Raw genomic sequence first — 23,478 nt, forward strand, 5'->3', positions numbered from 1 at the left:
ATTTCATTGGAATAGTTGGACCATTAGTGATCCTGTCCCACAACTCATAATATTCTACCAAATAAAGTGAGACCTATCAAAAAGTGGAGGTCTAGTAGTGGATTGACCTTCACTGTGACTAGTGGGTGGTGTTGAATTCATCATAGTGTTCTTTATCTTAAGTGCTAGCCCTTTTTAAGACAAACCCGCTCTGATATCACTTGTTAGAGTACGAGACCTATTGATTATCTTATTTTAGCCTAGTTGTTGCCTATTAATGAAACAGGTTGACTAACATGTTTCAAACTAGCTAAAATAGTAAGTAAATAAAATAATGAATTTTCACGTGGAAAAAACCTAGCTCAAAGAGGTGTAAAAAATCATGACCTGTACTTCAATAGTATTTAACCCCAACTCCACTAAATCACTTGAGCCTCAACAATCAAAAAGTTATAGGACTTGTAAAGTAGGAATCAGTACATTTAATTCCCACTTCTACAAATCACTAACTTTTCCAAGGTAAGTGTTCCCAAGTCTTCGAATTCCCCAACTTGAAGACAATACTCCTACCTTAGTTTATACTTCACTGAAATGAGAAATGAGTAAAACCATATAACTTAAGAACTAACCTAATACATAAAGTCTAAGACTCCTTAACTTTATGTAATAGGAATAGGTTAAACTATGACTTTTTCAAGCTTTAGGACTACTCTAATAATTTATCGATAGTTGATGCCATTTCAAGTGTGTGAGTGATTGTCAGTGTCACTCTCTCTATCCATAACCCTCCAAAGAGTCCTTCATGTCATCAATCTTCTATCTTCAGTTTGACTCTTCAACTCAACAGAGTTTGTTGTTATGCCAAAGTCCTTCTTTAAGTCAATCTCCTCATCGGAGTGAAACTTTTTTTTTCACTTATCTTTAAGTGTTGTATTCATTCACAACTTCTTTTTCACATGTGATCAATCATTACGATTTTATCAAGTTCTGATCTCAAGTGATCTTTTCTTGTCTTCATCTTCCAGTAACGGACATTTGTTACCTTGACTCTGCACTTCAGTTAAGGGAACCACTTCAACTAACATGTTTCATTTGTCATGTCAATCACCAAAACCATCCCAACATAATTCCACTAATAGCAATACTTGAATGTTATTTTCCAAGTAATTTGGCTTGATGTTTTAGTTTGAAATCCAAATGTATTTGTCACAGTAGTTTAGATTGGTGTTGAAGTATCTTTTGCATCAGACCTTGAGGGGGATGCTCAGCAATTTTAGTTTCGTTCCAACCCTTACCTTGTAAAATATTCATTTAAAACTTCTATGAACTTTTACCATAATTCAGACTTCTTAAAAACCTTTTCAGGAGATATTGCAAGTATTGCAGGCCAAGACTTTGTTTTGGGAAGTTGCCAAGACCCTAATCCAGTAGACAATCATTACAATAGGCCATATATAAATATCCTCCTATATGCCTAGAGTGTCATAAGGAATCAATGCTTGAAAAATTCATAATATACATAATTTATTGACGTGACATTGATACAGTTTCAGGTCTTTTTACAGCATGAGTTCAATTCATAATTCATCACTCTTGATTTAGTGGTAAAGGTGCCTTTGGATTGGTTTAATGATGCCTAATTTTGCATTATCTTCATGATGCTAATATATGTATAAGTTCTTTCCTGACGATTGCGTCTTTGTTTTGGAGCTAGTAGAAGCTTTAATGGTGGCTCACAAAGAGGGTAAAAGATGATGTCCTCCCCCCCACAGATCATGCTGGCTAAGCTGAGGCTTTAGTATGAAAAGTACTAACATTATGTGTAATGTGCCTACTTGTATTCTTTTTCAAATAACCAAGAGATCACTTGTTCCTAGATGCATAGCTTGTTGATAATGGGCCCGACTCTTAACCCTTATCAACTTACTTAGCAGATTTGGTTCACAACAAGGTTCAAACTCACTTGTGCTTACCACAAATCCTGCATCGTACTACCTTTATAGCACTGTATGAGGAATCGTCAGATTCTACTAGAACATAATATAATTTTAAATGTTAATGTGCATTTCAGTAAATACAGCAAACTGAAAAGAACTCAAATAAAAGAAGCATCAAGCAATGATGTCTCGACTAAGGCAACAACAAATAAAGTAGTAACATTTAGTCTAAGTGCGTAGGAGTTATGTAACACACCGGATGTTACAGTGTCTAAGGCATAAGAAAATGAGCATAACTATGTTAATCCTTATATTTTTCAATGAATTCAATTTGATTTCTCCTTAGTGTTTCATGATATTTTTGAGTGGAATTATGATAAGGAAAGGTAACAGAACCCATAGGAAGAATTTTAGAACTTTTAAATCATGTTTTCGGTCATATCGGTATCAAAAATAGTAAGGGTCCACAATTAGGGTATGCCATGGAGCAGTGGAACACTCTTACACGAAATAAGTAAAGGTCTGCGATAAAAGCATGCCACACTCTTGTTTTTTCATGATAAGAGCATTACACGCCCTTGTGTAATTAGGACATTCCCTAAACCTATGTTTGCTGGCATAAGGATATCGTGCCTAAACTAGATGACCAAATAGTATCCTCAAAATGAGGATAGTCTTAATACGAGAAGAATATATATGGTGGCTCAATCTATTGCTGCCTCTTGCCTAACCTCAGTACATGTAACCAACATGGACTGGGGCCCTGCCGATTTTGGAATATATATATATATATATATACATATATATATATATATATACATATGATGCTAGGATAGGGGCAAGGGGCATGAAACTTGATAGTTTAAAATTAATCCCAAACTATGTAACTTATTCTGACCTAAAGGAACCCATGAGCTATATGGGTCTGGCTCTCCCTGCTGAAAGGGCCCAGTCCAAGTTAGCCACATAGAATAACTAATAGGTTAAAGTCACCAAGACAATAACCTCACAATAAAATAACTATGTCCTACTGCACGAAAAAAGCACACAGTGGTCATTCATATTTAAGGAAAAGACACCCCCCAACATTGAAAAATATGGTTTCTAGTAGTTGTATCCCTAGGACTACACGTTCTCGGTGAGCTACATAATTTCCTTTAAGCCCAAGTTAAAATAGTTTATACATAATATCAACCATGGAGTCTTTTATTAAGGCATTCCTAAATTGGTGTCATCATACCAATAGACTTGCAAGCTATTCCAATTATGCCAAACCATCACCATTTAACAAATTTGACTCTAAATTCCATTTAGAATCCAAAATCATAGGCCCCAAGGGCATTTCAAAAGCTCATTATTCCTTTACCATTTAATGCAATGCAATATTTCAAAATGATATGTTTAAAAGCTATGTAAAATCCTTGTTTAAAGCCAAATTAACAATGTGGGTTGAGGTTCATGCCAATACATCATACAAAATCCATAAAAATTGAGAAAAAACAAATTCCCAATCCCACCATTAATATGAGGCACCAATTTAGTCCAAAATCCACCATTTAAACCATGAATAAACCATTAAAAACAAGGGAAAACAATGCAAGTATTCAATAACCAAAAATCCTCAACCCTAGTTTAAGTAAACATTTGTAAAACTTAAATACCAAGTAAATTGAAAATATAATATAATAATTAAGATAGGGAGTGTCTAACATGCCTGAATGATGGAATAATTTGGAGAGAAATTATAGTTTAAAAGCCCGGAGGATTGAATTCTTGAGACAACCCTTGTATTTATTGACTTGGGAGTTGGAGAGGAAAAGATCAATGTTAAAATATGAAAACTAGTGAGTAATATAGGTTCAAAGACGTATTAAGTTGTTTAATTGGGCAAAGGACCAAAAAGCCTTACCCCCAATTAGAAGAAAATAAAATTAGGCGATTAGTGCTCAGCAGTGTGGCATGCTTATAAAGCCTTGGGAGTACACTTTAGTCGTCACACAGTGCTTACAGCCCCAAAGAACTACAAGCTAACCCATGAATGGTACCTATTGTGGGCACTGAATAAAACTGATAAACTCAGATTTATTATCCAGAATTAACTGAAATTGCCATAAGGTTTTAAGTCATAATTCTGATAATCTCTGTAGAAGAACACTAATAATAACAACTGAAAACTGACTAACTATAAGTACTAGTTTGAAATCCTATAACTGAAAAACTGAGAAGTTGATACAAGCCCTCAACTAACTCCGACTGTCTGCTAAAATTGAGAAATTGAAATAAACATAATTGTTCCTCGAAACATGAAGACTCACTACTACTGTTTCTACTAGTGCATTGGGATAATTAGGTACGGACGAAAACTTGAGCATCTAATCCTATTATATGAAACATCGTCGTGCAAGAAACGAGTATGTAGTCAGTACTTTGAGTATACTGGTATACTAAATAAGGTAAGACTGAGATGCATGGGTTTATATGCATAAATGATAACCAACTAAATAAATAGCATGGGATAACTGAGCATGAAATAATAACTAGCTGAACAATATAAAGTAACTTAGTAAGCATGCATGGAGCAGAGACTGTCTAGTTAGCATGAGAATACTGAATATAAATGCGTGAATGCTGAAAAATCTGAGAATGCATGACCAAGCATATAATATGTTTTTGATATAGTCTGTAACTGAAATATTAAAATCTAATAACCGAATAACTAATAAACTGTATGCTATGATCAAGTAAAACTGAATTAAGTTCTGAACTGTATGCTGAAACTAAAACTGTAGGAGGTATCCTCTAACTGATATGCCCCAGTCTAAGCTGATCGGGGTTCAACTTGTGAACCTAGTTAAAAGAGTACTAGTACCATGCCATAGGTACTATCAATGGCTATGGAGTCAGTCCTAATCTAGCAGGTGACCCCTGAGATCACTCCTAACTAGTGGGTGATCCCTGAGAGTGTTAGTCCTAAACTAGCGGGTGACATCTCATAACCTACGCTGGCTTCGTAGTTCTGGAACTTAGGGATTGCTTCTAAGGACCCAGTACTAACTGACGGGTGAGATCCCATCCCTAGGCTCACGCAGTGCTGATTCCTACTCCCAACTGAACTAACATTGATTACGGGACCGATCTAAGCTTAACTGGATAAGTAATTGATCATGATGGCTAACTGGCTGAATATGCTCGTGGTTTATCTGAACTATTTTGTAACTACCAAAATTCTATAAATAGCTAAGTTTTAAGGTATTCATAACCCTCAGGACTCGATAGCAATAACAATAAGATCATACTAAAAATTTAAGGACATGACATTTAGTCAATATTCAAAACTCATTTTTCGAGGCATTTCATCAAGCACTTGCAATGCATGGCTTAAGAATGGGAATAGTATAAACATGTAGTAGTAGCATGATTTTGATACTAAATCACCAATTAAGGCTTAAATCAGCGAATAACACCATTCAAACATGTAAGGTTTAATAACAACAACAAATTCGTGTAACCACGATATAAATTCAAAATTCATGTAAGTTCTTGTACATATTTCATAAAAATATGCAATAAAGGCCGATTACAATGAAAATAGATTGTAAACATCATGTATAATCAAAATTCATAAAAGCTTCATGGAGATAAATCATTATAAACATATAATTTCATGATTTAAAAAATAAAAGATGGATTCTTGGACTCCATTAGTGAAAAGTGCCCATGGATGAACATCTAGCATACCTTAGAGATTTAATATTGAATGAGATTTTACTTTTATTGAATGTTCTTGGATTGGGAATTATAATTTCTTGGTTTTCTTGAAGAAGGGCTTGAATCTTGTACTTGGGAGATAATCTTGAGAGAAAAACATAATTTTCTTATTCTTGAGAGAGGAGAGGATTATGAGTGATGGGAAACTGATATTTTATCACTTAATAGGGTTTAATACATGATTTAAGTCATGAGAGGTGAGGGAAAAGACCAAAATACCCCTCCAAAATTATTTAAGGGTGAGGTTGATCAAGTCTGGTCATGGGTGACAACTTGGGCTGATAGGTCGTCACTTAGTTGATGGCCTATCAACTTAAGTTTTTATTTGGAGGCTGAAACTAATGGCTCACTGGTTTGGTCTGACGACTTGGATGATAAGTCGTCAATTAGTTGACATCTTATCAGCTCAGGTCGTCACTTTGTTGAAAAACTGACATGCTGAAGTAAAATGAGTATAACTTTTTGCTCCGATATTGGATTAAGGTGAAACCAAATGCATTAGAAATAAGATTCAAAGGTATTTCTTTTGATATATAGTATCCCGCATAACTAATTATTTACAAGGATTAATGGATTTTTAAAATTGACCCAAGCTGAAACGTTCACTAAAACTTAATCAATAGAAGCGTTTTCAACTCGTCTTTGAGTTAGGAGATTTTTATGACCTCAACTGATATAATAGGACATTTTCACACTATAGAATTGATCATCCCACATATATATACATATAATTATTAGGTTCAAGACTGTATGTATAGGAACAATGATCTAAATTCTAGCCCAAAAATGTAGGGTGTTACCATATCTCTCCTTTGAAAACATTCGTCATCGAATGATATTGAATTGGCTGATATACTATGGAAAGACTGAGATGATATGCAAAAAAATTATGTACTAAATCATGATTGAACATCTAGAGTGTGAAAATGAGGTTCGAGAAATAGAGGGTTAATGAAATTAATTCATCTAAGAGGTTTGAACTGAGGACATGCATGAAATGAGTCTGAATTTCACTGATCATTAAGTGTTTAGAATGAGAACTGGAACTGAACATACTATAAATAATGATTACAGGAGTCATGATCTGCATGACCTGAATTTGGAGTTCATAAATTTATGAAACATGATCTGTACTACAGAGCAAACTAGAACTCCTTATACTAGGAACTAGAAGCGTACATGATTTTTTATGATGTGCATGAACATGAACTATGATTATGGAAGTGACATGAAAGTAATGAGTAGATATCTTGATGATTGAGAAACCTTGTATCGAGATAAGAACAGGTTGGGCATCATCCCCCTACTGCTTTTCTACACATACTGGCATCACAACTAGGATCTGAGAGCCTGACTTGGTTACTTGTTCTGTCATCTCCCCCTTAGCTTCAAGCCATCATTCTAAGTATGTAAAACATTTAAAAAACTCATAACTAAAATAAAACCACTTTACTCTAGAAGCTGAGATATAACAATACTCATAAACCCTAAACTCACCCTAAAAGACTACACTTGAAAGCATAAAACCCACTGCTAGTACTACCTTCTGATGTAAAACTCTTAACTTTATATAACCCCAATAGTCATGATATAATAACTTAAAGAATGACTAACTTAGAATTTCCAATCCTTTTTTCTGTTAGCTCAAGCTTTAAAGATTCAAACTTAGATTCTAACACTTATCATGAATATTCTCAACCTCTTAATGAACCATACTAACTTCTTTTATAGACCACTAATAACACATATCTATATTTATTTCCCTCATAAACCATAAGAATTACCATTATACTTGGACATCTGATGTAACTCCCCGGGTCTGTACCCCAGGCGCTATACGGTGCTCATAATCCCAAAGGACCACAAGATAACCCATGACTGATACTTGCTGTAATAACTGAATAATAATATTGTAATATATGGAAAATTTGGCGAAAACTTGCAATAAGGTTCAATACTGAACTAAAATCGAATAAGGTATAACAATACCAAACTGAAACATCTGTTTGAAAATACTCTAGTCTGAAAAACCTCTAAACTATCTGACATGTGGAGTTGATAAGGCAAGTCCCCAACTAAATCTGACTATTGAAATAAACTAAAATGCTGAAATAATAAATATGTCCTTGAACTATGAGTGCTCACCACGAACTCTGACTGTAAAAAATCTGAAACTGCTAGGGATGATCAGGCGCTCGTACATCTGAACCTATGATATAAGACATCATAGTGCAAGAGAAAAGTATGCGTCAGTACTTTGAATGTACTGGTATGCTAAGTGAGGTAGGCTGAAATGCATGGTATAGTTTATGTACATAATACTAAACAACATATGAGCATTATGATTCAATTCCAAATTCACAATTTCAAGGTTTAAAATAGATTCACATGAATCTACACACATAATAATCAATTCCACATGAAACGTGTAATAAATTATGAAATAGGAACTTAATTCAAATAATAATCATGAATACACATAAATTCCAATCATGAAAATCATGAAATCAAACTACTTGAAGTTTTAAAAAGTTTCTTGGACTCCAAGGGTGGAAGGAACCCTTGGATGAACACTTTACTTTCCTTGGTTGCTAAATTCTTGAAGATTAATGGTGAAAATCTTGAGCCTTTAATTTGAAATTCAATCACCTAGGGTTCTTGAGAAATTTGTGAAATAATAAGTGTAGCAAATAGAGGGCTAAATTTTATGTTTTGGGGGCTGAAGGACATGGGAAAAGACTCAAATACCCCTAAGTACGTGACTTTTTAATAACTTAAAACTAAACTACTGATGTGCAGACCGACGCACCGACGTACCATGTCGAGTCCGCATTCGTTCACCAGAAATTGCACTGAGCTGAGGGAAAAATTATCTGTCGACACGATGGATGACGCAACGCGTCGAGATTGCATCGACTCACTATTTTTATCATTTGAACATGGTCTAAATGAGGTTCAAAATATCCAAAACTTGTCTGGAAACACCTAATGACATTCCTGATTATGAATCAACCTAAAGATTGATACTTTAGGGTCATAAGAGTTGTGAAATAGAGTTTCCAACTTAAAATGGCTAAAATAATACTAAGTCTGAATACTTGATTGAAATTTTCTAAGTTTGGGACCTCTTAACAAGATTTTAGGGAGTGAGTTAAGCTTAGGATTTTGTGGGGTCTTATAATATCTCCCCCTTGGGAACATTCATCCTTGAATGAGACTAAGCTGCGAATACTAATAGATAGAATTTAGACACTGGATATGCACAACTGAAGCATGACTTGATGATTGAAATTACTGATATACCGAGTTTATATACTAAACATGGATATCTGATGCATGAGTACATAACTAAACATAATTCATGAATGTATGGCTGAGATTACTGATAAACTAAGCTTATATATTTAACATGCATATCTGATGCATGAGTACATAACTGAACTGATTCATGAATACATGACTGAGTATGCAATATTAATTGATACCAATTTGGTAGCTATATCTGAACATGATACCGAGTAAATTCAAAGGAAAACCATTACCTTGGGCTGAGTCTGAGTTTGTAGAAAAGAGGTGAGGATACTTGGTCCGCATGTCTGCTTCCCAAGAAGATCCCTCAATGGACTAATTCCGCCAAAGTACTTTCATTAGAGGGACTTCTTTGTTCCTCAGTCTGTGAATATGATAATCAAGGATTTCGACTGGGATCTCTTCATAAGAGAGGCTGTTTTGAATATCTATGCCCTTTATAGGGACTACTACTGTTGGGTCACCTATGCATTTCTTTAGCAAGGAGACATGGAACACAGGATTCACTGAAGCTAAGTTTGAAGACAACTTAAGCTCGTAAGCTACCTTTCCAAAATGGCTGAGAATTCAGTAAGGACTGACATACCAGGGACTGAGTTTCGCCTTCTTGCCAAACCTCTTCACTCCTTTCATAGGGGAGATTTTCAAATACACAAAATCCCCAATCTCGAACTCGAGATCCTTTCTATGCATATCTGCATCTGAGAAGTCTTAAGCCTTTTCCTAATCAACTGGACTTTTTATAAGGTATCAAATACCAAGTCAGGCCCTACCACTGCTGCCTCACCCACTTCAAACCAACCAATGGGAGATCTACACTTATCTTATAAAGTGCCTTAAACGGAGCCATATGAATGCTGGAATGATAGCTGTTGTTATATGCGAATTCAATCAAAGGCAAGTGGTCATCCCAACTATTTTTAAAGTCTATCGCACATGCTCTTAGTATATCTTCTAAAGTATGGATGTTCCTTTCTACTTGAACATTTGTCTAAGGATGAAAGGCTGTACTGAGGTAAACTCGGGTACCTATACCATTTTGGAATGCTTTCCAAAAATAAGAGGTAAATTGGGTACCTCTATCTAAGACAATGGACAATGTAATACCATGCAATCTCACCAACTCCTTGATATAGAGTTTGGCGTAATCCTTGGTTGAGTAGGAGGTATGAACTGGTAGGAAATGAGCTGATTTGGTCATCCTGTCTACGATGACCCAAACTAAATCATGCTGGCAATGAGTTCGAGGCAAGCCCATGACAAAGTCCATGTTCATATCTTTCCATTTCCAGGTGGGAATGCTGAACTCCTGGAAGGACCCACTAGGCTTCTGATGCTCAATCTTAACCTGCTGATATGTTGAGAACTTAGCCACAAACTCTATAATGTCTCTCTTCATCCCACTCTACCAATATATCTCCTATAAATCACAATACATCTTAGTGGACCCTGGATAAATAAAGAAGTAGTGCACCATGCACTTCTGCAAGAATTCGCTGCCTCAAGTCATCTATGCCGGGCACACATAATCGAATCGGACAATGCTACACACCATCTCCCCCCTCAGATAAAACCTCAACTTTCTGATCTCTGACTGATTCGTTCAACTTGACTAGACTGGGATCCCTATTTTTCTTTTCTTTTAACTCGGTAACCAGGGATTACTCTGATCTACTCTACACCCATACACTACCTTCTACTAAATCAACTAAGCGAACACTAAGTCAGGAAAGCTGATGAACTTCCTAAACTAACTTTTTCTTATGATCCTCCACATGAACAACACTACCCATAGGCATTCTACTGAGAGCGTCAACCACTACATCAGTCTTTCCCAAATGATATAGGATGCTTATGTCATAGTCTTTCAATAACTCTAACCACCTTCTTTGATGGAGGTTTTGGTCTTTCTGAGAGAACACATACTGCAAACTCTTATAGTCTGTTAACACATTAACACACTGGGGGATACTCGTTCTTGACTGTGACTTTGTTTAGCTGATGGTAGTCTATACACATTCTGAGAGAACCGTCTTTCTTAAGCACTAATAGAACTGGTGTACCCTACGGGGACACACTAGGTATGATGAATCCCTTATCTAAGAGATCTTTCAATAGGTTCTTTAATTCTTTGAGTTTTAATGGATCCATTCATTATGGCGGGATAGATGTAATACCACATATTTTTTCCTAGCTTGAAATTATCTCAAGAATGTTAAAAGCTTTCCTAGAAAGATAAATCCATATTTGTACACATGGTATTTTTGAGATTTTCACTTTTTGTCACGTGGAAAATTAAGTTAACTTTCCAACGATACTAATTTCACCAAAATCCGACATCGGAGGAGAAAGTTTTGGCCAAAATACAGAAAGCAGTAAAACCACCCAGATGCGACGGTGAGGCCGACAGACCATCGGATTAGCGATGGAAAATCGCCCACAAATGTCAAAGAAAGGCAGTGACAACTACCTTCTACCAAGGAGCAACGGCCTAGGCCAACGGACTATCTGACTAGCGACGGACCATCGCTCAGGCCGTCGGAAGGGAAACAGTGAGGCCACCTTCTAGATAAGGTATGATAGTCAGGTTGATAGACCATCGAACTTGCGACAGACCATCGTCCAAACCATCGCAGCCAAAGAAGTGAAATCCCATTTTGCCTAGAAGCGACGGTCAGGGCCGACGGACCGTCAACCTAGCGACGGACTATCACACCCACAGTCGCAGGTCCTAATTTAGCAAATTAAAGTCATTTTTAAAAGGGTATTTTGGTCATTTACCACCCTTCTGTATACACCTAATTATATCCAATTTCAGCCCATTTGGTTCATTATTATTCCACAAATAAGATTAGAGTTTCTCTCTAACATTAATCTCCAAGAACAAAATCCAATCTTCTTCAAGAACTAAGGGATTTGAAATTCTTCAAGTTTAAGAACATTAAGAATTTTAACCCAGAAATGCATAGTGTTCATTCATGGACTCCTTTCATCTATGAAGACCAAGAATCCCTTTTCTAAATTCAAGTTTATGGATTTTCTTATGAATTTCATGATTTGGCTGCTCTTGCTTATGTTGATAATGAGTAATTGAATTGGATTCCATGAATGAGTGCTAAATCCATATGGGTTAAATTAATATAGATATAGATTCATGCAAACCTATGACTAAACCCTTGAATAATGAAATTAGAGATAAACCATGATGTTTAATTATTGTACAATGATGTTTACATGTACCATGCCTACAATATGTTTGATTAAATTCCCCGATAAAGGAAAAGTGCCTTACTAGCATTATGCCATGAAGTCTCCATGTAAGTACAAGTTATGCCTATCACATGTTTTGATGAAACGCTTTTATAAATGTATTATGGATTATGATATTAGCTATATATTTAAGTAAGTTATGCTTGGTCAGTTTCCTTCCATTGATTCCTGGGGGTACTTGTACCCAAAACATTAGCTGTGTGCCTAGAGCCATATCATGTTTTCACGATACTCTCAGTCAAGCTATGAATCCTTAGACTTCAAAAAGTCTTATGACTCTAAAAAATCTCCATAATCTCATGAACTCAGTCAGTTGTCAGATATCAATAGTATTCCTTCAGTCAGTGGAATTCAGTAATTCAGCTCATATTTAGTCTAGTAAATCATGTTCAATTTCCATTCATATGGGAGTAGAAATTAACACCAAATGAACCCAAAAATAAGGACACACACCATCAGATGAGAGTGTGATCCTAAGCAGTCATCCTTGTATTGCAAAACTATATAGTGAGCATAGATTGAGACATCAACATTGTCGATGAGGGTTGATGAGGTGGATAAGCACTGTCAGATAAGGGCCCTACCATTCTCGTGCAGAGGACACTATCATATGAGGGTCACCCACAACTTGTCTTTACCAGTGGAACGGTATTGACACCCTTCAAATTGGGGTTACACATTGGACCCCAACTCATCCATAATGGCATATCAGGGGTATGCCAGATAGATATCTACTTCCTACAATTTCATGTTGCAGAATCAATACTTTCAGATACAATCAACTCAGATATAGTTCAAAACTCAGATAGTTCCATCAGATTCAGGACTATCAAATATAGTCTCTTATGTTATCAGTTATGTTAGGTATTAATATGTCAGGTTATCAGTATTCAGACTCAGTAACCATGTTATCACGTTGTCAGTTATAGTTACCTATTTATACATGCATTCTCACGTTCATGTTAGACAGTCAGTTAGCGATAATCATGCATGTGACCCCTTGCATATAGCTTACCTCATATGTATACTCAGTACATTCTTTTTTACTGATGCATTTTCGCTATGGTACTTTCTTTTTTGTCACACCATAGGTTCAGAGATGAGTTCCAGATCAGCAGTAGATGCCAGTTTCAGCTGTCAGAGTCTGAAGTGAGTCCTCATCTTTCGGGGGCATAATTATTGTTTTACTATCTCATTAATTAGCTTATTAGTTAGAGTTAGTTGGGGACACGTCCCATCAACTCCTTATTCAAATTATTTAGACATTAGAGGCTTTCAGACGAGATGTAGACTATTATGTTTTAAATTTTAGTATTTTTAATTTTGTTTTGGGTATTCTATTACCCCACTCAGATGTTTTATTATTCAGATTTTGTTTAGCATTGAACCTTCTAGCCTTCCAGTTCATGTTTCTGTATTATCATGTTATATTATGCAGTGTACAGGTACAGATATCAATCATGGGTTATCTTATGGTCCTTCGAGGTCATGAGCACTATGTAGCATTTCGAGCATCAGGTTTGGGGCGTTACAAACTTGTTATCAAAGCCAGGTTCAATAGTGTCCTAGGAAATCTAAAAGCCGCATCTAGTAGAGTCTTGTACATGGGTGTGTTGCGCACCACATTTATGTGCAGGAGGCTGTAAGATGTTTTAGGAATAGTTTCACTTTTTTTCTGTATTTATGATGTCCTAATGAGCATAATCTCAGTCAATCTCTCAGTCTAATCCTTTTCTCTATTTTTTTCTATAGGACATACCTCTTAAAAGAAGAAATGGAAATCAATCAGAACCTCAGCTTGAAAAACCTTTGGGAGATCATGTTTGTTATGTGGAGTTCAGGGCCACATTCACCACTCTTACTCAATCAGTCGACACTCAGAATGAATGACCAACAATTATTTCGGCCAATCCAGTGGCCAACTCAGTTGCACCTAGAATTCGGGACTTCACCCGAATGAATCCTCCAACCTTCCTTGGGTCTAAAGTAGATGAAGACCCTAAGGAATTCATTGATCAGGTTCAAAAGGTGATAGACGTCATGGGGCTTACTACTGTTGAGAGTGCTAAGATAGCTACATATCAGTTGCAGTATGTGGCTCATACTTTGTTTAAACAGTGGAAGTCAGAGAGATCAGATAATGTAGGTCCTATAGAGTGGTAGGAGTTTGTCACTGCATTGTTAGATAAATTCTTTCCCCAAGAGCTTAGAGAGGCTAAGCTGCTAGAATTCATTAACCTCAGGTAGGGCAATTTGATGGTGAAAGAGTATTCTCTTAAGTTTACTCAATTAGCCAGATATGACCTTCATGTGGTTGCGAACAACAGAGCCAATATGAGTAAGTTTGCTTCAAGGGTAAATGATAGCATGGTAAATAAGTACAGATCTACCATACTGAATAGTGACATAACTTTAGCCAGGCTTATGACTCATGCTCACTAGATAGAGGAGCAGAAGATTAAGCAGAGAAGAAAGCAGAATAAAAGAGCAAAGACAGGTAGTTTCAACTTCGCTCAGCCTAAATCAAAAGGAGGAAACCATTCCTAGTTTTGTCCTAAGTCATCAGTTCCACCCACTTCTTCAGCCAGTACTGTAGTTCCTAAGTTTAGGGAGGGTAACAAAGACAGAGCACCAGGCTCTAGGTCTCAGGGTAGTGTTAGCAATGCCCAAACTAATCCCCTTTGTCAGACTTGTGGTAAGAACCACAAGGGTGCTTGCAGAGCTGGTAGCAATATCTGTTTCAATTGTGGCAAGCCAGGTCACAGAGTCAGAGACTACCCTCAGTCAGGTTATCAGAGTCATCTCTGCTTCTTACCTCAGTTTGGTCGACCAAATCAGCAGGGTGCCACCACCAGTGCCACTAGTAGGCAACTCTCAAATCGCCTTTATTCTCTTCAGACTTGACAAGATCAGGAAGATTCTCCTGATGTATTTACTAGTATATTATAGATCTTTCATATGCCTGTTTATGCTTTCCTAGATCCAGGAGCCTCCTTGTCTTTTGTTACTCTTTATATAGTAGTTAATTTTGGAATCAGTCCTAAAATTCTAGCAGAGCCTTTTTTAGTCTCTACCCCAGTGGGTAAAACCATCATAGCCCAGTGGGTATACAAGAATTGCCCGATTATGATATTTTTGAAAGTCACTTTAACAAACTTAGTAGAATTAGAGATGACTGATTTTGATGTCATTCTCAGCATGGATTGGCTTCATTCCTGTTATGCCATAATCGACTGTAGAAATAGAATAGTCCAGTTTCAGTTTCCAAGTAAACCCATCCTAGACTGGAAGGGTGGTAACTTTATCTTTTAGAGGTCGGCTTATTTCCTACCTTCGAGCAAGGAAGCGAATATATAAGGGATGTGTCTATCATCTTGTTCATATTAAGGATTCCAGTTTCGAAACTCCCAATATTAAATCAGTTCCAGTCGCAAATGAATATTCAGATATCTTTCTCAAAGATCTTCCAGGAATTCTTCTCGAAAGGGAAATAGAATTCCGCATTGATCTCCTCCAGATACTCAGCCAATATCTATTCCTCCATATAGAATAGCACCAATAGAACTCAGAGAAATGAAAGAATAGTTAAAGTATCTCTTAGATAAGGGATTCATCAGACCTAGTGTTTCCCTAAGGGGTGGTTGAGTATTATTCGTGCATAAAAAAGACTGTTCTCTCAGAATATCCATTGATTACCGTCAACTCAACAAGGTCACGGTCAAGAATAAGTATCTTCTTCCTAGAATTAATGACTTGTTTGACCAACTTCAGGTTGCTAGTTATTTCTCTAAGATAGACCTCAGATCCAGCTATCATCATCTCTGAGTTCGAGAATATGATATCTTAAAAATAGTTTTTTGTACTTGATATGGTTACTTTGAATTCTTAGTCATGTCATTTAGTATTACCAATGCCCCAACCACTTTCATGAACTTGATGAACCATGTGTTCAAGCAGTACTTGGACATGTTTTTTATAGTCTTCATAGATGATATCTTGGTCTATTCTCGCAGTGAGCGAGATTATGCAGACTATCTTAGACAATACTTCAGACTCTCAGAGATCATTAGTTATTTACCAAATTCAGTAAGTGCAAATTTTGGCTAAGGTCAGTAGCATTCCTTGGTCATATCATTTTCGGTGATGGCATTAGAGTAGATCCTTAAAAGACTGAAGCAGTGAGAAATTAGCCTCGCCCTATCTCTCCATCAGATATTAGAAGTTTCTTAGGTTTGGATGGCTATTACAGATGGTTTGTTAAGGGATTTTCTTCTATTGCATCCCTTATGTCTAGATTGACTCAGAAGAAGGTCAAGTTTCAGTGGTCAGTTCCTTGTGAGAAGAGTTTTCAGGAGTTAAAGACTTGACTCACTTCAGCTCCAGTATTGGCTCTTCTAAATGGTTTAGATGGGTTCATAGTGTATTGTGATACATCCAGAGTAGGTTTGGGTTGTGTCCTCATGTATCATGGTAAGTTCATAGCCTATGCCTCCAGACAACTTTAACCTCATGAGAAGAATTATCCTACTCATGATCTCAAGTTAGCAGTCTTAGTCTTTGCCTTGAAAATTTAGAGGCATTAGCTAAACGGTGTTCGTGTAAATGTGTTCATGGATCATAAGAGCATTCAGTATGTCTTTTCTTAGAAAGGTCTCAATCTTCATCAGATAAGGTGGTTAGAGCTCTTGAGAGATTATGACATGAGTGTCCTTTATCATTCGGGCAAGGTTAATGTAGTGGACGATGCTCTCAATAGATTGTCCATGGGTAGTTTTTCTCATGTTGAGGATAGTAAGAAAAATTTAGCTCAAGAAGTACATCAGCTTGCCAGACTAGGCGTTCACTTAGTCGATTCTTCATAGGTTGGAGTATGTGTTCAAAGTAGTACAGAATCATTTCTAGTTTCTGAGCTGGAAGAAAAGCAAGATAGAGATTCTAGCCTTGTCAAGTTGAAAAAATTAGTTCAGGATCAGAAGATAGAGGTTTTCTCCCAAGGGGGAGATGGTGTTCTTCGTTGTCAGGGTCGTCCATGTGTTTCAGAGATAGATGACATAAGGCAGAGAATTCTTGTAGAAGTGCATGGTGCGCATTACTTTATTCATCCAGGGGCTACAAAGATGTACCGCAACTTACGGAAGATTTATTGCTGGAGTGAGATGAAGAGAGATATTGCAGAGTTTATGGAGAAGTGGTCCATATGTCAGCAAGTTAAGATAGAGCATCAGAAGCCTAGTGGTCTTATGCAGGAGTTCAGTATTCCTACTTGGAAGTGGGAAGTTTTGAATATGGACTTTGTGATGGGTTTGCCTCGAACTCGTCAGCAGCATGATTTAGTTTGGGTCATTGTAGGCAGAATGACCAAATCAATCCATTTTCTTCCAGTTCATACTTCTTATTCTACTGAGGATTACGACAAACTCTACATCAAAGAGTTGGTCATATTTCATGGTGTTCCATTATCCATTATCTCATATAGAGGTACCCAATTCACCTCTTATTTTAGGAAAGTGTTCCAAAAGGGTCTTGGTACCCAAGTTCATCTACGTACAACCTTCCATCCTCAAACAGATGGTTAAGCATAAAGGACTATTAAGACTTTAGAAGATATGATAAGGGCATGTGCAATTGATTCCAAGGGTAGTTAGGATGACCACTTTCCATTGATTGAAAATTTGCATACAACAACAACTATCATTCCAGTATTCAGATGGCTCCATTCGAAGCTCTCAATGGTAGGATATATAGATCTCTAATTGGTTGGTTCGAAGTTAGTGAGGCCTCAGTCATATGTCCTGACTTAGTATTCGACCCCTTAGAGAAAGTCCAGTTGATCAGAGAAAGACTCTGGGCAGCTCAGAACCGACAAAAGTCTTATGCAGATATTTGTAGAAAGGATCTCAAATTCAAGATTGGTAATCTTGTTTATCTAAAGATATCTCCCATGAAGGAAATGAAGAGGTTCGGTAAGAAGGGAAAGCTCAGTCCCCAATATATTGGTCCCTTTAAGGTTCTCAGTCGCTTCGGCAAGGTAGCTTATGAGCTCGAATTTCCTTCAGATCTAGCCTCAGTTCATCCAGTCTTCCATGTATCTTTGCTCAAGAAGTGTGTAGGTGACCCATCAGTAGTAGTCCCCATTCAGAGCATTGATGTTTAGAACAACCTCTCTTATGAAGAGATTCCATTCAAAATCTTAGACTATCAGACTCGTAGATTGAGGAACAAAGAGGTCCCTCTAGTTAAGGTTCTTTGGTGAAATCAGTCCGTCGAGGGAGCTACTTGGGAAGCTGAAGTAGACATGCGTACCAAGTATCCTTACCTCTTCTCCACCAACTAAGACTAATCTCAAGGTAAGAGTTCTCCTTAAGCCTACACAGCTTCATGATCAGTGTTCATAATGAACTTGGTATTCAGTTTCATGCTCATGTTCCCACTATAAACTTGGTATCAAGTACCATTGCATATTTAGTCATGCACCCATGTATCAGTCAGTTATGTAATTATGCATCAGACATGCATTCTCATTTTGATAAACTTAGTTCTTCAGAACACTCAGTCATGCATTCATGAATCAATTATACATGCATCAGATATGCATGATCCGTATGTTATGTTCAGCTTGTAAGTCATGTCAGTCATGAGATAATGTTTCAATATTCATGTTCAGTATGTACGTTGGTTATTCTTTCCCGTCACCCTCAGTCTCATTCGAGGACGAATGTTCTCAAGGGGGAGATATTGTAATACCTCGTACTTTTTCCTAGCTTGAAATCATCTCAAGAATGTTAGAAGCTTTCCTTGAAAGAGAAATTCACTTTTGTAAACATGTTATTTTTGAGATTTTCACTTTTTTCACGTGGGAATTGATTTATCTTTCCAACAATACCAATTTCATCAAAATTCAACATCGGAGGAGAAAGTTTTGGCCAAAATACAGAAGGCAGTAAAACCGCCCAGATGTGATGATGAGGCCGATGGACCGTCGGACTAGCGACGGACCATCGCCCATGACCGTCGCAGCAAGGCTGTGAGAACTACCTTCTGCCTAGGAGCGACGGCCCAGGCTGACGGACCATCGGACTAGCGATAAGCCATCGCTCAAGACGTTCTAAGGGAAATAGTGAGGCCACCTTTTGGATAAGGTGCGATGGTCAGGTTGACAGACCATCGAACTTGCAACGGACCGTTGCCCAAGACATCGCAGCCAAAGCAGTGAGACCCCATTCTGCCTATAACCGATGGTCAGGGCTGACGGACCGTCAACCCAGTAATGGACTGTCACACCTACCATTACAGGTACTGATTCAGGAAATTAAATTCATTTTTAAAAGGGTATTTTGGTCATTTACCACCCGCTTATATATACCTAATGATATCTGATTTCAGCCCATTTGGTTAATTATTTTTCCATAAACAAGATTAGTGTTTCTCTCTAACATTAATACTCCAAGAACAAAATCCAATCTTCTTCAAGAACTAAGGGATTTCCAATTTTTCAAGTTCAAGAACATCAAGAATCTTAACCCAGGTATGCATAGTGTCATTCATGGACTTCTTTCGTCTATGAAGCCCAAGAATCCCTTTTCTAAATTCAAGTTTATAGATTTTCTTATGAATTTCATGATTTTGCTGCTTTTGTTCATGTTGATAATGAGTAATTGAATTGTATTCCATAAATGAGTGCTAAATTCCATGTGGGTTAAATTATTACAGATATAAATTCATGCAAACCTATGACTAAACCCTTGAATGATGAAATTAGAGATGAACCATGATGTTTAATTATTGTACAATGATGTTTGCATGTACCATGCCAACAATATGTTTGATTAAATGCCTAGATGAAGGAAAAGTGCCTAACTAGCATGATACCATGAAATCCCCATGTATGTACAGGTTATGCCTATCACATGTTTTGATGAAATGTTTCTATAAATGTACTATGGATTATGATGTTAGTTATATGTTCAAGTAAGTTATGCTTGGTTAGTTTCCTTCCATCATGTCCTGGGGGTACTTGTACTCGAACCATTAGTTGTGCGCCTAGAGCCATGTCATATTTTCATGATACTCTCAGTCAAGCTATGAATCCTTAGACTTCAGACAGTCTTATGACTTAGGAAAATCTCCATGATCTCATGAACTCAGTCTGTTGTTAGATATCAGTAGTATTCCATCAGTCAATGAAATTAGTAATTGAGATCATGTTCAGTTCAGTAAATCATGTTTAGTGTCCATTTAGATGGGAGTAGAAATTAGCACTGAGTGAACCAAGGATGGGGACACACACCATCAGATGAGGGTGTGATCCTTAGCAGTCATCCTTGCATTTAAGAACTATGTAGCCAACATAGGTTGAGACATCAACACTATCAATGAGGGTTGTTGAGGTAGATAACCACTTTCAGATAAGGGCCCTACTATTCTTGTATTGGGGACAGTATCAGATGGGGGTCACCTACAGCTTGTCCTTACCAGTGGTACGGTATTGACACCATTCCAATTGGGGTTAGTGCTTGGACCCCAACTCAGCCATAATAGTGTATCAGGGAAATATTGAATAGATATATACTTTCCAAAGTTTCATGTTACAAAATCAAGACTGTCAGATACGGTCAACTCAGATAAAGTTTAGAACTTAGATAGTTCTATCAGATTTAGGACTGTCAGATACAATCACTCATGTTATCAGTCATATCAGTTATTAACATATCAGGTTATCAGTATTCAGACTCAATAATCATATTATCACGTTGTCTATTATAGTTACGTATTTATGCATGCATTCTCACTTTCATGTTAGACAGTTAGTTAGCAATAATCATGCATGTAAACCCTTGCATAAAGCTTACCTCACATGTATACTCAGTATATTCCATTGTAGTGATGCATTTGCACTATGGTTCTTTCTTTTTATGTTACACCATAGGTTTAGAGACACGAGTTCCAGATCAACAGTAGATTCCAGTTTCATTAGTCAGAGTCTGAAGTGAGTCCTCATCCTTCGAGGGAATATTTATTTCTTTACTGTCTCATTGATTAGCTTATTAATTGGAGTTAGTTGGAGACATGTCTCATCAAATCCTTATTTAGATTATTCAGACATTAGATGCTTTTAGACTAGATAGAGACTATCATGTTTCAGATTTTAGTATTTTCAGTTTTTTTGGGTATTCTATTACCCCACTCAAATGTTTTATTATTCAAATTTTGTTCAGTATTGAATCTTATGGACTTATAGTGCATGTTTATGCATTATCATGTTATATTATGCAGTGTATAGGTACAGATATTAGTCATGAGTTAGCTTGTGGTCCTTCAGGGTCACGATCACCATGTAGTATTTTGGGCACCAATTTAAAGGTTTTACAATTGATATAGGCTGAGTATCTAGAAGAAGGTCGATTCCTAAGTCAATTACCTTTTTGGGAGGAACTCGGAGAAGATCTACACATCTAGAAATTCACATACTACTGACACTAATTCAAGATGAGGGGTCTCAGAACTAGAGTCTGACTTGGAGGATATGATAGATACATCTCTTAGATATTATTTTTCTTGCCCTAAGGTAAGAAACAAGCTAACCCCTAAATGCTAAAGTACGACCTCTCCACTCGAGGACAGATTTATTCGGGAACTAGAATTGGACAATTCTATTTCTGTAGTGAACTGAGGCATAGTAGAAATAAAGCCAATACATGTCAAGAATCACATCAAAATCTTTCATTTCTAATTCTACTAAGTCTACTGAAGTGAATTTTTGAGATACCATAATCAGATAGTTCCTGTATATTCACTGGGCTATGATAGATTTACCCACTGGGGTAGAGACTGAAAAAGGCTCTGCTAGGATTTTGAGTCTGACTCCGAAGTCAACAGCTATATAAAGAGTTATAAAGGACAAAAAAGCTCCTGGATCTAGCAAAGCATAAACATATAAATTGTAAACTAGTAATGCAATAGTGACCACATCAGGAGAGATTTTCTGATCCTGTCGAGATTGAAATGCGTAGATTCTGTTTGGGCATTGCCCGCTGGTGGCACTGAAAGAGGCACCCTGCTGATTTAGATGGCTAGCTGGAACTGATGATTGATAGAACTGGCCCTGTTGGCGCAACTTCCTATCTTTCTGAGCAACTACCCGATACTCCTAAATCTGATGGCCTAGTTTTCCACACCTGAAGCACACACCAATGTTAGCTCTATACTTGCCCTTATGGTTTCTACCATATTTCTAGCAAAGCGGATTAATTCGAGCACTGCTAATACTATCTTGGTGTTTGGGGCCTGATGACCTATCTCTATTGACATCTCTAAATTTCAGTACTGAAGAACAAGCTGAGGATAGAGCTGGAATAGAGGATTTTATATAAAACTAAGATCGATTTCCACCTTCTGACTTAGGCTGAGCAAAGTTAAAACTACCTGTTCTCACTCTCTTGTTCTCTCTCTTCTTTTCTTTATTCTTAGCCTTCTCTATCTACTAAGCATAGACCATGAGCTGGATATGTCTATATCCTCAATTAGCATTGCGGTCCTACACTCCTTGACCACACTATTTGACACACTCGATACAAACTTATTCATCTTAGATCTGTTATCTGCTACCATGTGAGGGGCATATCTGCCTAACTAAGTAAACTTGAGCGAATACTCTTGTATTTTCATGTTTCCCTATCTTAGATTTATAAACTCCAAAACTATAACTTTCTCCAACTCCAGTGGTAAGAACCTATCGAAGAAAGCAATGGCAACCTCCTTCCATTCTATGGGACCTGCATCTATGACCCTTTCTGTGTTTAACTGCTTGAACCATGAATGAGCCACATCCTATAATTGATATGAAGCAAACTCAGCATTCTCACTAGCAGTCACTCCCATAATGTCTGTGACCTTCTGCACCTGATCAAGGAACTCATATGGGTCTTCATCTGATTTTGTCCCGATAAAAGATGATGGGTTCATTCGGGTAAAATCCCAAATCCTAGGCACAACAGTATTGGCCACTGGGTTTACCGGAATGGCAGTTGGGCATTCAATTTGGGTATCTACTGAATTAGATAAAGTAGTAAATAAAGCCCTAAATTTCGCATGGCAGACATGTTCTTCTAGAGGATCTGCATGGGTGGGATGAGAGGCTAGCTAATTTTCCATTCTTCTTCCATTTTTCTTGGAAGGCATGTTCTATAAATGAAAGTAGGAAAGGATTAGACTGAGA

Source organism: Capsicum annuum, chromosome 11 (genome assembly GCF_002878395.1).
Source record: "Capsicum annuum cultivar UCD-10X-F1 chromosome 11, UCD10Xv1.1, whole genome shotgun sequence".
Classification (NCBI taxonomy): domain Eukaryota; kingdom Viridiplantae; phylum Streptophyta; class Magnoliopsida; order Solanales; family Solanaceae; genus Capsicum; species Capsicum annuum.